This window comes from Thalassophryne amazonica, chromosome 2, assembly GCF_902500255.1.
Source record: "Thalassophryne amazonica chromosome 2, fThaAma1.1, whole genome shotgun sequence".
NCBI lineage: Eukaryota > Metazoa > Chordata > Actinopteri > Batrachoidiformes > Batrachoididae > Thalassophryne > Thalassophryne amazonica.
The window spans coordinates 113003150-113017897 of record NC_047104.1 but is presented as its reverse complement, the minus strand read 5'-3'; the positions used below and the strand labels follow the sequence as shown (position 1 = coordinate 113017897).

Here is a 14748-nt window from a genome sequence, read left to right as displayed (position 1 = left end):
CATTACATCACAGCTTTGCAACTGAATTGCTTTGAGTCAGTCAAACAAGTGCATTGTTTTTATGCTGGGATAGAGAAACTACCAGTTTTAGTCAGTCATGATCACTAACGAGGGGTTAATAGGCCTTGGCTTTAAGACACTGTAGAACCTTCAGTACCACTTAATAAAAGATTTAAGTGAATGTATGTATATATTTTACCTGGTATGTATAATTTTCACCCTATATCCATAAATAAATTCAAACTTGTGTACCTAATTCTTGTTTTTTTTTGTTTTTGTTTTTTTTTAGTAATTGTTGTATGCTGTACAATTATTCCACCCTTGCAAAAGAAGAGTTCAAAGACATCATTTAAAGCCCAAAATTACCATGACATTCATGGCAATGATGTGTGTGTCTTCCGACCACAACTGTGCATGCTTCTCTGCATTGTGCTTTGCAGCAGATTTTAAGAAGTGTGTTCTTGTTTGCTGAGGTAGAGAGGACACATTGGCCATCAACTGTGGTGGCCATTGTATTATTTAACTGTGTTCCCCGTCTTCTCCCCTTTTCCATGTTAACATTAACCTGCAGCCCTACATTTATTTTCCTCTTCAGTCCCTCTCAGAAGGAGGTGCATGCAGAGCCAAGTCTCCACTTTGATATGCAGAAAGACTCTACCTCCCCCCCCTTTTCTTTCTCACTCTCTGCTTACAGCCTATGTAGGTCATCATGACTCACTCTTTTATGTTTCAGAAGCAGGATCTGTGCTCTATTGCTCTCTACCATGAGCCCTCTCACGTTCAACATTGTGTAAGAAGAGTACAGGCTATAGAGCTGCAACAAGCCATTTTGAAATTCATGTTTGAAATTTCAACCTATTTACTACTAGTAGTACTCCAGTGATAGAACTAGTCATTTCCTTTTTCATCTCTCAAAGATCAGATGTTTCATTTATTTGCATTGTCAGTTAAACTGCACTTGCCTGCCACTTTTCCAAAATGTAACTCTGTGGCAGCTCCTATTACACTGATGGAGCAGTTGTTGCACTGATGGCTAACATGAACCATTCAGAAATTAGCATATTGCTCACTAGACAGTTTGTTACATGGTATTGTGCAAATTAGTCACCTAGCAAACTTGACATTGTCTTGTCACCTCATGTAGTAATGCTTGTACACACTTGTACATCTCTTGAACACTTGTGCAATATTACGAAACATTCTTTTTCTGTGTGCATATAGTGTACTCTACTATATATAATGTTATTCCACACAGAACTTGACTTCTGTGTTTTGGTATTATTTTTCCTTTACCTGATTTTGCATACTTGCACTGTTGTTCTGTGACTGTCTATGTACTGCTGTAACATCGTAAATTTCCCCGTCGTGGGACTATTAAAGGATTCTTATCTTATTAACCGTACCACCGGTAACCAGATAAGCAACACACCCAGTTTGCCAGTTTTACATGAAGTCTGTGAAAGCAGTGAGGTTGATCATTTATCGTGGCTGAAATTGTTCCAAAGGTGCAGTACTTCGTAAAACACAACTTCACGATGACTCAGGCCTTGTCCACGCAGATACAAAACTATTTTTGTTTTCAAATAGTGTTACGTAAACACGGAATCGGTTCAAAATTTATCTACGTCCACATTAAATCGACCAAAAAAGCTGTAGTACTTATGCCAGGTCTGTATGTAGCACTGTCTGTTGTGTGAGTGCACGTGTGTGCATTTTCTGTTATTCACTGGACTTTCTACAGCTGGCAAACAAAAGAGGGAGAGAGACAGAGAGAGAAACTACCAGCTAAAAACGACCTAAATATTAAATTATTAATTTTCCACACTTCAGTTTGGATTTATCAGTGCACACGCACGCATTTATCCTTCATTCAAGCAGATGTCGTCAGCTGAATCAGCAGGTAAATGACCACTGCATAATTTCACTGGACTTTCTATGGCTGGAAAACAACACAGCCATGAAAAATACAAACAGGGTTTTTTTTGTGTGTGTGTGTGTGTGTTTGTTTGCTTGTTTGTTTTTTTTAAGCATTGCGGGGACTGAAAGAAATTAAAGTAACTGCTGTCCAGTTCAGAAAGCTCACTTTTCTCCTCTTCCAACCGGATCGCCACAAAGAAAAAATTTGGATTTTACAAATCATGGAAAAAAGAAAACACATGGTGAGTCCACATAAATAGCAGTTGCTTCAGGCTCACATCAGTAAAAAAAAAAAAAAAATGCACATAATAAATCCAAATTGAATGCACTGTACAGAAATGCGGAAAAATAATTAATATCGTTTTGTCTACTGTGATGACAGCTTGTTAGTTGATGCTACAGGTTATTGTCCTAATAGTAATTGGGATTACTTACGAGCTGCTGTGGCTAGACAGGTGGGGCTGTGACATAATCCTTTCTGAAGCGTTCCGTGTTGCTTGTGCACAAGGAGATGAAATCCAGTGTTTTCAGATTTACCCACTACGGGACCTGTTTTCAAATACTGTCGTTTTGGCAAACTAAAATGGCTTTATGTGCAGATGAAATGCCAAAACGATACAAAACTTATGCAGATACACTTACATTTGTTCCCATGTGGGCAGGGCCTCAGACGCAGGACAGATTGTGTGTACCCATCTAAATGGTGTGGGAGAATGCGACAGAACATGCCCCTCCTCTCTTTATTCTCTGGTGGTGCACCTCATGATCACCCTTCAATGCCTGTCATACTGTGATGGATTGAAGAAATGTATAACTAATGTTTATGAAATTTTGATGTTTGTGTCCATTGTTGTTTTGTACAAGTCCTTTTCTCATTCGTTAAATGCATTCCTTGTCAGCTGATGTCCAGCGAGTCCACCAGAAAGTTTTGTGCATGCTCAAAATTTTAACCAGACATCAGGTAGAGAGCTTTCCCAGTCGTTGCAAGCTTTTACTGTTTTGTCCTGTACTTGTTTGTTACCTCTACAATACTTATGCATTCATATCCTGTGGTTTTACAGTGCTTCAGCCTGGGTTTCTGATTGGTCAAAGCTCCAGTGCGGTATGTGTTAATTCAGTACAAGGGGAGAGAGGATGCTTCCCGATGCAGTATCATGCAGCGCAGCTGTTCATTTAGCTAATGTCAGACAAACGGGTAGCGTGGCTGTGTGCATTTTTATTTGGTTGTCAGAGCACACCCGGCAGATTCTCTTGGCAAGGAGCCACAGAGAAAGAAGGTTGTTTGCTGCCCTCCCAGTTGCAGCTGCACTAAACGCCAGCAAGGTGAAGAAAACGTCAGCGCACGAATATAGTGAGGAAGTATGACATCATGATCCCCAAGCTAGCCGAATTCTAGCCATATTTGCATTCAGACTTCTGTAAATCCTGCTGAAATCCGCTCCCCCCAGCACACGTCTTGAAACTGGGGAAATCGTTCTGCTGAATGTGGCTGTTTATGTGGCCAGTGGAAATGAGACTTCATTCCCTCATCAGAGCCCCAAATCCACGGGAGACCACTGGATTAAGCTATATTTGCTACCGAACAAATTATTTCAATCTGTTACTAATCACTTTATTCAATCTGTCATAGTGTGAAAACACCTTTATTAATGAGTCGACACTGTGCACACTGCATTGGCCTAACTGTTCATTAGAGCCCGACCGATATAGATTTTTTGAGGCCGATGCCGATAACGATATTTGGATGAAAAAAAATGCCGATAATCGATAAATCGGCTGATTTGCCGATAGCCGATAAATCATTATTTTTTGGATATTTATGGATATTTTATGGATTTTTTGAGGCCGATGCCGATAACGATATTTGGATGAAAAAAAAATGCCGATAATCGATAAATTGGCTGATTTGCCGATAGCCGATAAATCAGCCGATATTATTATTTTTTTTTTTAATGAAATGTTCTTTTTTGGACCCTTAACAAAAAAGGTATGAGCTAAAAGCTGAAGCTTTGTCCTCATATTGATTAACTTTATAACAGAGAAGAATTTTGAAGTTCAAAAAATGCAATCAAGAATTAAACCTTTGTGAAATTAGCAAATACATATCCTTAAAAAGAGTTGTGACATGCATCTGATCTTGTACCTGTTGTTGCTGCAACTTAGATATAGGTTATATTACAGGTAGAAAAACTTTTTCAGTTGCAGACAAGTAATTGTGAGAGGAAAGAAACACTATTTAGGAAACATTATTTTCGCAAGACTCCTTTATTTTTCTATTCTGCAACTTTCAAGAACAAAAAACTTTCAAACAACTTTAGTACAAGCAGAGGTTGGTTTTAGTGCTGGTAGAACATTTTAACAAGAAAACATGGACCATGATATAACATGTGAGGAAACTATAACATAACAGTAAAATAAGATTATTTTCACAAGACCCTGTAGTATGTTTGTGCAATTTTCAAGAACAGTAACAAAGAACTGTCTAGTACAAAAACAATCTGTGCAAAGTTGCATTAATCTCTAAGGAAAAGATAAATAACATTACAAAAAAACCCTCAACTCTACAAAAGTTATTAAACAAATCTTGAAACATTCGCCCTTCATTCTTGGTCCCTTTGGGTGGAAATCAAAAACCTATTTTTATTCTCTTTATGAGTTGTTTTTATTTTATGTTTTATTCTTTTACTTCTGTTTTTAATTAGTATTTGATTTTTTTTTTTTTTATGTTGAACTGTTCTGTGTGAGGCACCTTGAGATGGCTTTTGTTGTAATTTGGCGCTTTATAAGATGATTACATTGAAATTGAACATTTTATTGAGTCTTAAAGTAAATGGTAAATGGTAAATGGACTGCATTTATATAGCGCTTTTCCATCTGCATCAGATGCGCAAAGCGCTTTACAATTATGCCTCACATTCACCCCGATGTCAGCGTGCTGCCATACAAGGCACTCACTGCACACTGGGAGCAATGTGGGATTAAAGGCCTTGCCCAAGGGCCCTTAGTGATTTTCCAGTCAGGTGGGGATTTGAACCCATGATCTTCTGGACTCAAGCCCAGCATCTTAACCACTAGACCTCCCCCCAAAATGTAAATAATAAATAAATAAATATGAAATTGGTTACTGGATCCTTAAACTCTGGACATAATAAACTCTACATGGTGGATCCTTGATCTCTGGACATAAACAGAAATAAAATGTTAGTTTTTGTCAAAAGCATTTCCTTTCAGACATTATTAGTGGCATGAATGTCTTTCCATACCTATGAGCTGAGCTCTACAGCTCATAGATGTCTCATTTTGGGAGGAAAAAACGTTTTAGTCGATCGTAGTTTGTCTGTATTGCAACGTTTGTAAGAGGTGTCATTTTATTTAAAGCAGCGATTCGTTTTGAAGTTATTAATTCCGAGCGGACTCTTTCAGCACAGAGCCGCGCAGCATTTAAAAGCTGTGACAACGGAACGGAGGACGATTCTCGTTTGTTGACTGCAACAAGACAAGAGCCCCAGTTAATGACTTTAATACACACAAAAATGACTCATGATATTTTAATGGCTTTGAGAGGGGTTAAGAAGCAGACTTACCATTTCTGAATAGCAACGAATCAAAGAGCCACGAGCCATTGAATCGAAGCATTGCTTCAGTGATTCACGCTTCAAACTGGAGTCACAATGCAGAAACTGTTGATTACACGGTCCAAAATAAGCGTAACGGTCCAAAATTATATCGTAATGGGCCGTAACGCAAGGCAAACGGCAGTAATTCCCAGAACCCTTCCGGATGACGAGTGAATCTGAATATTTCAACCTCTTAGCAGTAAACAAAAGTTTTTCATGCTAGAAATAAGGTCTACACGACGTGGGCTTAATAAAAAGTGTGGCCGACGCAATGAAGCACATTTGACACATTACTACATAAACTGAGTTAATCAAACTGAGTTGAACTGAAACGGGAGAAATGTGGGGTGAATGTAATCGCAAAGTTATTACAAACAGCCTTATAAACTTGTATGCTTTTGTCAAGCCAGTCAGTGCAGTGTGATGGCAAACTACGGGGGCGGTGATGAACACATTTAAGCAGGGATGTAAGTCGCTCTCAGTTAAATGGAGTCAGAGCTCCATCTACTGGACAAACGGTGCAAGTACATTTTACATTGCAGACACAAACATTATTTCAGTAACTGTTCTGTTTATGAGAAATTATTGGCGTTTTATCAGCAAAATTTCGGCTGATGGTGAGTACTTTGAAAAGGGATTATATCGGCCGATATATCGGTCGGGCTCTACTGTTCATGCATTAGCTGCAGCATATACAACCCAGATCAGAAAAGTTGGTATGATATGGAAAATGCTAATAAAATTAAATAAATAAAATAAAAAAAAACCACAGTGGTCCTTATATGTACTTTGACTTTTATTTTATGACAGACAATACGAAGTTTTGTGTGGTCAGCTTCAGTTCATTAAAAATGTCAAGATTTGTGGACTGTGTGGGTTTTAAATGTGGTTTTATAACTTTTTGCTTCTTCATCATTTCAAATGCAAGTGCTGATTTGAACCAGCATTTTAAATGTCAACTCCTGCAAGGGGCTGTTGTATTATATTTAACGGAGTTGTTGCATGCTAAGGTTCCGGTTAGTAACACAACGTCAAAGTATTCATGTCTGTCCGTGCACATGCAGTAATAATTGTATTAATTTATTAATTTATTTGGCATACACAGATCCAAAACAAGAAAAAACATACGAAGAAAGAAAGAAAACATTCCAACAATGCACCCATGTGCCCGAAAGGGTGTAGGCAGAAGCAAAAGCTTGTCATCGCCTACCCCTTTAACCAAAAATAAAAATTAAACATTTGTATGTAAAATTATACATATACCCATAATAACTAGTACAAAGTATAAATTGATCCCTGAACTAAAATTTCAAAAACACAAACATGCAAGCCACAGTGCACCAAAAAAAACAAAAAATCAGTAAACCTAATTCAACATACTATAGCAAGCAATCAAATTGTTTTTGTAGAGCCTTTTAAAGCCAACCAAAGTCCCAAGTGATTTTTTGTTATCCGGGCAGTTATTCAAAATGTTAACACCTTTAACAGAAACACAGTGACTTTTTAATTAGTGGTCGCTGATGTCCTTGGCCTCCTTCTGTCAAATTGACCATGGGTTTTAGCATCTATAAAGTATATAAAAGCAGATTAACCCTCTGGTGCTGACGCCGTCGTATATGACAGCTAAGACCAAATTATAAATTATAAATACGTTTTTAATGATATGAGATAGAAATTTACTTTTTTTTTGCTGAAAAGTTAAATCCACAGACTTCGGGCGTCTTTGTACTCCTCATAGAAGCTGTGTGATGACCTGCGCAATGTGAGTGTCCAGTTAGAATTGGTTCACCGTCACAGTAGGGCAGATTTACCTCACGTGAAAAGCCAAAGATCGTTTTCAGGAGTGATATGTTACTAGTTGGCCCGTTTGAATAGCCCCCTGGGTGCTCCAATGAGTACATACTATTGGTCACCATGCACCCTGTGCCATTATATCTTATCTTATTCTGCATAGCGGCAGGGGGTGGTGGCCAAGTGGTTAATGCGCTTGGTTTCAGTGCAGAAGGTTCCGGGTTCAAATTCCACCCCTGCCACATTTCTCCATGTAATGTGGAGTTGCATCAGGAAGGCATCCGGCGTAAAACCTGTGCCAATTCAACATGCAGATTCACCTTGGATTTGCTGTGGTAACCCCGAGTGCAAACAAGGGAGCAGCCGAAGGGACTTACCTATCTTATTAAGCACAGCGATCAGTGAAGCAGACGGAGACCTTCTGATGACGATCTCATGTGCTCAAACAAAGAGTGTGTAACTATCAGGATTGCTCCACTAGTTTGCATGTGAATGTTACTGGATAACTCTGTTTTCCCTGCATAAAGCACTGTTTACCATATCAGTAGACAACAAACCGCATAGACCATTTTGTATATATTGTTCAAAATGTGCATTTGTGTTTATTGTTTGAACCTTTTTACTTTGAGAGAGTCTGTCAGATTTTGAATCTTGATGTATGCTGAGTTTGCTGTCTACCAGAGCAGCACACTGTTTTAACCCCAATATAGCTCCTACCTTGAAGGTGTGAAACTCTCCGCTGTTTTTCAAGCTGTCTATCACACAGATGTATTACATAAATTTTTCACAGTTATATCGATGACAACACTTATAAATGTGCACAAAGCTGAGCCTCTAGCAGAGACTGGTTTTAACAGGCTGTGTTCATGAAAATGCAATCACACTAAGTCTTCTCACAGTTGAGTGGCTGCTGCTTTTACTGTGACTGCATCAAAATGAACAGTTATCACTTAAAAATGAGTCATCCTAACACAACATCACAGTTGTGTAAACTTTGCAACTAATCTGTGTATTTGATTAGGTGTGTCAGTACATGTATTGAACAGAACGGTACACACGCGATGGTTTGGTGCACAAAACTGTATGAAAAATATATGGTATGACTCAGTATGATTATGCACACATGGAATTTGACTATTTGTTTTCATAAGTCACCAACATTTCAGCGAGCTGCACTGCTCATGTCCACAGACTGTATCCCTATATTTTCATGCTCTGTGCAGGAAGTGTGGTGTCCCCCCCTTGCCTGCTGTCTAGTCAGAGGGAACAGTGAACCACCCAGTTGAAGTAAGCAACTGCATTATTCCCCCCAGAAACTTTGGAGGAATGAATGGAATTGAGTAATTTACCTTTTTCTGCTGGTGTATGAACTTAAAAACAAAAGTGTAACAATATGTGTTTATGTTGAATCACTGTCCCCAGATGAGATCAGTCCGATCATTTGAGTTTAGACAGACAGCGCTACCAACTTATGACAAAAGTTGTTTTATATGAATTAGAGTAAAATTACATGGATGAGATGACTGCCGAATAGCAAAAGTATGTGCATTGATTTAAAATCTTTACAGACTGACGTTTTATGAGATACTGTCATTTGCACAAAAATCAAATGCTCAAAATTGGACAAATTATTAAAGGTGGTCTGGCTCAACATTAGGCGCAACATAAAAACAAAAAGAAAAACCACTTAACACGCTGCACAGTAAATTCATCCCAACTCTAATGGCAAGAGATGTAGCTAATCCAGTTCATAGATGTTTAATGAAACAAAAAATTTACGCTTTATCGAACAGTGCTAAAGTGTCTGACGGTAGCTCCGTGCTGTTCACACATTAGAGCTACTATATAAAGATTTGAAAAATAAAAAAAAAACGGAACTTGTACCAAGCTGTGATGTGTGAACCAAACCATGACTTTTGTGTATCGTAATGTAAAGGTTACGACCAATCTGATCCGGTATGGGGATCGGCTTCCGATATCAACGTAATTCAAGTATCAGAAAAAAAAAAAAAAAAAAAACGATCCAACCCCCAATGTTTTACGATGCGTGAGTAGCCACTGTGAATGCTCTCAACTGCTGTTCTTTGCTCTCTGTTTGCTTCCGAGCCTGAGGAGGGAAGGTTTTCTGAAGCTGAGCTGTTTGAGAGAGCTCTCTTCCGTAGTGTTCTGGCTGCGGGTAGCCGCAAATTTCCACCCGGCTCTCGGGTTAAAATTCTGTTCGTCGATCATGGATTTTCCAAAAAATGAACTGAATTGTTGCTGAAAATGTGCGCTTAAAAGGGAGCGCTTCAGCGTCTTGAAGCTGTGAAACAGCAGCTCAGCGTGCAGCCCACAAGGACAGTGAACAGAGATTTTGTCCGCTGAAAGGGAGAAAATCTCCATTAAAGTCCTGCGCATGCATTTAGAAACTTACGGCTTTAAAGTTGAAAGGCTTTGTGTTTCCAAAAAGTTTGAAGTCTATAAAAAAATAAAAGTACTTAATTCTTTCACCAAAACATCAAATCTAGGCTTTGATCTTAGATACACCTTCTGGCAAATTATAGCTGAACTTTCAGGTCTCCCTTTTAAGAAAATCCTCATATAAAATCAAAAATAATCATAATATTAAAGCAAACAAAGCTCTGGTATCGGATTGGAAAAGTATCGGTATCGGCAGATATCCAAATTCAGCTATGGGGATTAGATCGGTGCATCCCTATATTTGATGCTTTTAACTTCTCGCCACATTACATCTGTACTCTTTGTGGGACTGTGTTTATTAATGATTGAGCACAAATCCAGGCCAGCACATGCTACCGTATTTACGTAATTTATCCCAACTCCTACTTGTTGATTGATACAATGAAACTTTTTGTACACTTGTCCAATTCTGGTGTTTGGGTTATTAGCTGTTTTTAGTAGGGATGTCCCGATCAGGTTTTTTTGGCCCTGATCCGATTCCGAGTCATCTGATTTTGAGTATCTGCCGATACCGAGTCCCGATCCGATACTTTAAAAAACTGGATGAACAATGAACAAATGCTAAATATATAATTTCATTGTAATCACCTTATTTTATTATTTATCACTTAAACAGTGCACTTCTCCTTGAGGTAGCTTGAACAATCAAGTAATAATCTACCAGACTTAAAAAATGTACAAATTTCCATATTTATTTTTTTTTGTCTAAAAATAAGTGTCCAAGGTTCCTTATGTTAAACAAGAAATGATCTAATCTGAAATAACAGGTGGTTTTAATTTATAGATGAAAGGTTTCTAAAGAACCATTTATTAATTTAGCTATTTTAATTACATTTTTTACATAATTACATATTTTTTTTAAACAGTAATCAGAAATTTTGACGTAACAAACAACAACAAAAAACATTTCCAACGATTTTTCTTCAGACACATGGTTTCTGCACTGATCTGTGGTTCAAATCCCTGCCTGACTGGAAAATCACTAAGGGCCCTTAGGCAAGGTCTTTAATCCCCTATTGCTCCCGGTTTGTAGTGAGCGCCTTGTATGGCAGCACTCTGACATCGGGGTGAATGTGAGGCATAATTGTAAAGCGCTTTGAGCGTCTGATGCAGATGGAAAAGCGCTTTATAAATGCAGTCCATTTACCATTTGTACAGATCAGTGGTTTCTGCCTCTAGTCTTCCATGTTTTGGTCTGACGCGTCATTCCTATTGGACAGCGCAAAGCTACGTCACAGCTCAGAGCGTCAAAAGTTCAAAAGTCAACTTGAAAAGTAAAAGAAAAGAAAAAAAACCTTATATTTGCATCCTGACAGTCCTCAGTGTGCCCCTCTGATGCTTTATCAGTGTTCAACAAGTTCAGAGCAGCGCAGTGAATGTGAATGAATGCAAGAATGGGGATGAGGTTGGGTTTGCTGTAGTAAAATGGTAGCTTTGTAAAGGAAATTGGAGTAGGTTGGGGTCTATGGCTATACATTCACACACCTGTGCACCTATCCTTTTTTATCCAATCTCGGTGCACCCCTTGTCTTCTGAACCACCTTACCATTGTGAAACCCTTCTTGACACTCTTGTCTTGCGTAATAAAACCAGAAGTCTGACCTTGTCTTGGCTGCTGTACATTATTTCCTCGAATAAACTGTGGCTTCTAGAGACATTTTGTGTTATCTATTGCTTGCTAATCCAATCTGTCCTCCCTTCTCTGCTTCATTCTGTCATTACTGTTACCCATTTTTCCAAGTACATTCAATGAGCAACATTTGATTTGACAGAATCAGCCTTTGTTATGGTTATGAGAACATGTATAAAATATGAAATGGTCAGTGTGTTTAATTTTAGGAGTGGTCTGTCACTGTGGTGTGGTTAAATATAAAACTATGCTAGTTTACACCAATTCTCTCTTTGTCGCACAACGGTGGAGAGCGAGCCACGCTCCGGTCGGCCATCAACATGCTGGAATGACCAGATCACTTCCAAAGTGAACGCTATGGTGATGTGGGACCGTTGTATGACTATCCGAGAAATTGCGGAAGAGGTGGACATCAACACTTTTTCGGTACATTCCATTGTGACAGAAGATTTGGCCATGAAAAGAGTGGCTATGAAATTCATGCTGCTGCTGATGGCGACGCAAAAGCACCTCCGTGTTAGAAGTCTCACAGGACATGCTGTGACATGCCCACCTCTTCCACAATTTCTCGGATAGTCACACGACTGAAAAGTCACCGAAAGCCGTCTGAATCATCCGAATGGTTTCCACCTGGCTGTCGCCCAGTTTCTGGCAAAATTTGATGCGGCACTGCTCCAGTCGTTCCGTGTTATTCCTTGAAATGAAAGTTCACCGAGCGCACTACACATGTCCCGCACAAAGACTGCTTACCAGAAAATGATGCAATCGACAGGTGTGAAAAAGTTCACGCCTGCGCACGAAGGTTCAAGGTTTGCTCATGCAAGCACACGTGATTAAAATCCATCAGGTTTTTGCAAAAAATAAAAAGGTCCGATACTTTTCTAACAGACCTTGTATTATATTCCAGTTGTAAGGTGGAACTATGCTAGTATATAAAGGTATATCTAAAAAGGAAGCGTAAAATAGGAGAGTAGAAAAGAGTAGAGTAGAGCCACTTAGGTGCCTGGTCTTTAGAACCGGGGATGGTGAATGGCTTTATATCTGCTTGTAATAAAATGTTAGTAAAAATCATATATATATATATATACACACACACATACGTGGGCTGTCCGTAAAGTATCGGTCCTTTTTATTTTTTTTTAAAAACTATATGGATTTCATTCATATGTTTTTACGTCGGGCAAGTTTGAACCCTCATGCGCATGTGTGAGTTTTTCCACGCCTGTCGGTGACGTCATTCGCCTGTGAGCACGCCTTGGGAAGGAGTGGTCCCGCCCCCTCGTCGGAATTTCATTGTCTGGAAATGGCGGAATGAAAAGGACTTTTTTTTCCATCAGATTTTTTTCAGAAGCTGTTAGAAACTGGCGCCTGGAAACCATTCGAAAAATTTATCTGGCTTTCGGTGAAAATTTTGCGGGCTTCACAGAGTCACGGAAACGACTCGGCGAATCTGTGTGCGCCGCGACAGGAAAAACACCTCCGTGTTGAAAACCATTTGTAAAATTCAGGCGGCTTTTGATGGCTTTCAACAAGTGAGTAACTGAGAAATTGTTTAACAGCTTGGGCATGTTCCAACTTGCCCGTTAAGGTTTCCAACGGAGGTGTTTTTCCTGTCGCGACCCCCCGCGGTCGGGTCCGGCCCGACATGCGACTCTGCCCGCACGTTCTTTCATTACAAATGTCTGTTAACCATGGAGTGTCTGAATAAACTCCTCATGCCGACTTCTTCTGAAAGTTCTCTGTTCTCTGACGAATTCCTGGGTCAACAGAGCCTGAAATGTGGAAGTTTTCAACTTGAAACAGCGAGACGCTGCCACCTCGAAGCGCAGATCGCCGTCAGGCACCGTGGGCCGTCCTTACGGCGACAGTACCAGACCAAAATCTCTCATCAGCCGTTAAAATTTTTACCGAAAACCAGCTGAATTTATCGAATGGTGTCCACTCAGTTGTGCCTTAGAGTTTTGAAAAAATTTTGATCAAACAAAGCAGCAGTCTCTGAGCCATTCCTAAACAATGAAAAAAAAACGACGAGAGGGTGGGCGACTCCTCACTCAAAGACTGCCCACAGGCGTATGACGTAACCGACAGGCGTGAAAAAACTCTCGCATGCCCACGAGGGTTCAAGCATGTCTGATGTAATCACACGTGATTCAAATCAATATGGTTTTTGAAAAAAATAATAAGGTCGGATACTTTTCTAATAGACCTCGTGTATATATTTTGGAAGGATATGTCAGTGACAATGTCAATGCAGTAATAAAGCTATAACTTTGTGTCAAGCTCTTATTTTTTATTAATTTTCTTTTTTCCCAGCTTTCTTAAATTATATGCAAATGTATGCGAAATTGCAATAATTAAATATGTATCTAATTATACAAACGTTTAGCAATTAACAGTTTAACATTTTGTCATTTTAATTTGAACATTCCAGAACATTTAGTGCCATAGTTTTGTTGAAGGTGTGTGATCATAATATTTTAGTAAAATTATGTAAAATAAATGTTTCTTTATGAAAGCTTTAATTAAACTTTATGGAAATGTATTATTTTGTCTTCATTTGTATATGAGTATTTTACTTGCACTAGGAGAGGCACCTGTCTTTGCCTAGGTGAAAAGTAGTTTCAGAATTGTCAGCATTTTTCATTTTTTAAAAAGAACATAAGCAGACTGTTAGAATCAGTGCATCAGTGCTGTGGTTTTAGTCTGTGAACAAACTATAGCGCTTAGACTGCTCTTGTTCAATCTTGTATGATTGTGCTAAAATGATCAAACATGCTATTTTTTGATTGATTTTAATAGGTTCACATTTCTGTATTATATAGACTTACAATTATTAATGCCATTATTCCACACACTGATGCACTAGGTGGCATTATGTACCTTTAAGCTGGGTTGCAATCTGCCGATAAACAGCAAAAGTATTTTGATTTTTATTAATTGGCAAGTGCTAACTTTATTTCAGACTGAGGCTCACAGAAAAGATTGTCTGGCAGTGATTTCTTTTTTTTTTTTTTCTGCTAAAGATGTAAGCATGATGTTGGCAACCATACTGAGCTTTCGTAGTCAGTGAGATGCTAGCGAGACCAAAACAATCATGACGCCAAAGATGAAGCCTTGGAGATACATAGCAGAAAGAAATCGGCCTGCGTTTGACACTGACACAAAATTTCAACTCAAAATTGCCCAATCAGGAAGGCCATGATAATAATCCATTCCTTGGCAGAGTTTGGCAGTGAGCTGACCCGTTTCAGCAGAGCTGTTGGTAGAATAATACCATGCGGCAACATCTGTACAAACAAGACAGTTTATAGGTAGAAATTGGATTTTAATGTT

The 14748-nt window shown here is 38.9% G+C and overlaps 1 protein-coding gene across 4 annotated transcripts in view; it reads left to right on the top strand.

The window, feature by feature from the left end:
- Positions 1–14748, top strand: part of ankrd11 (ankyrin repeat domain 11) — a 373174-nt gene that overhangs the window by 187471 nt on the left and 170955 nt on the right. The window lies entirely within an intron of this gene.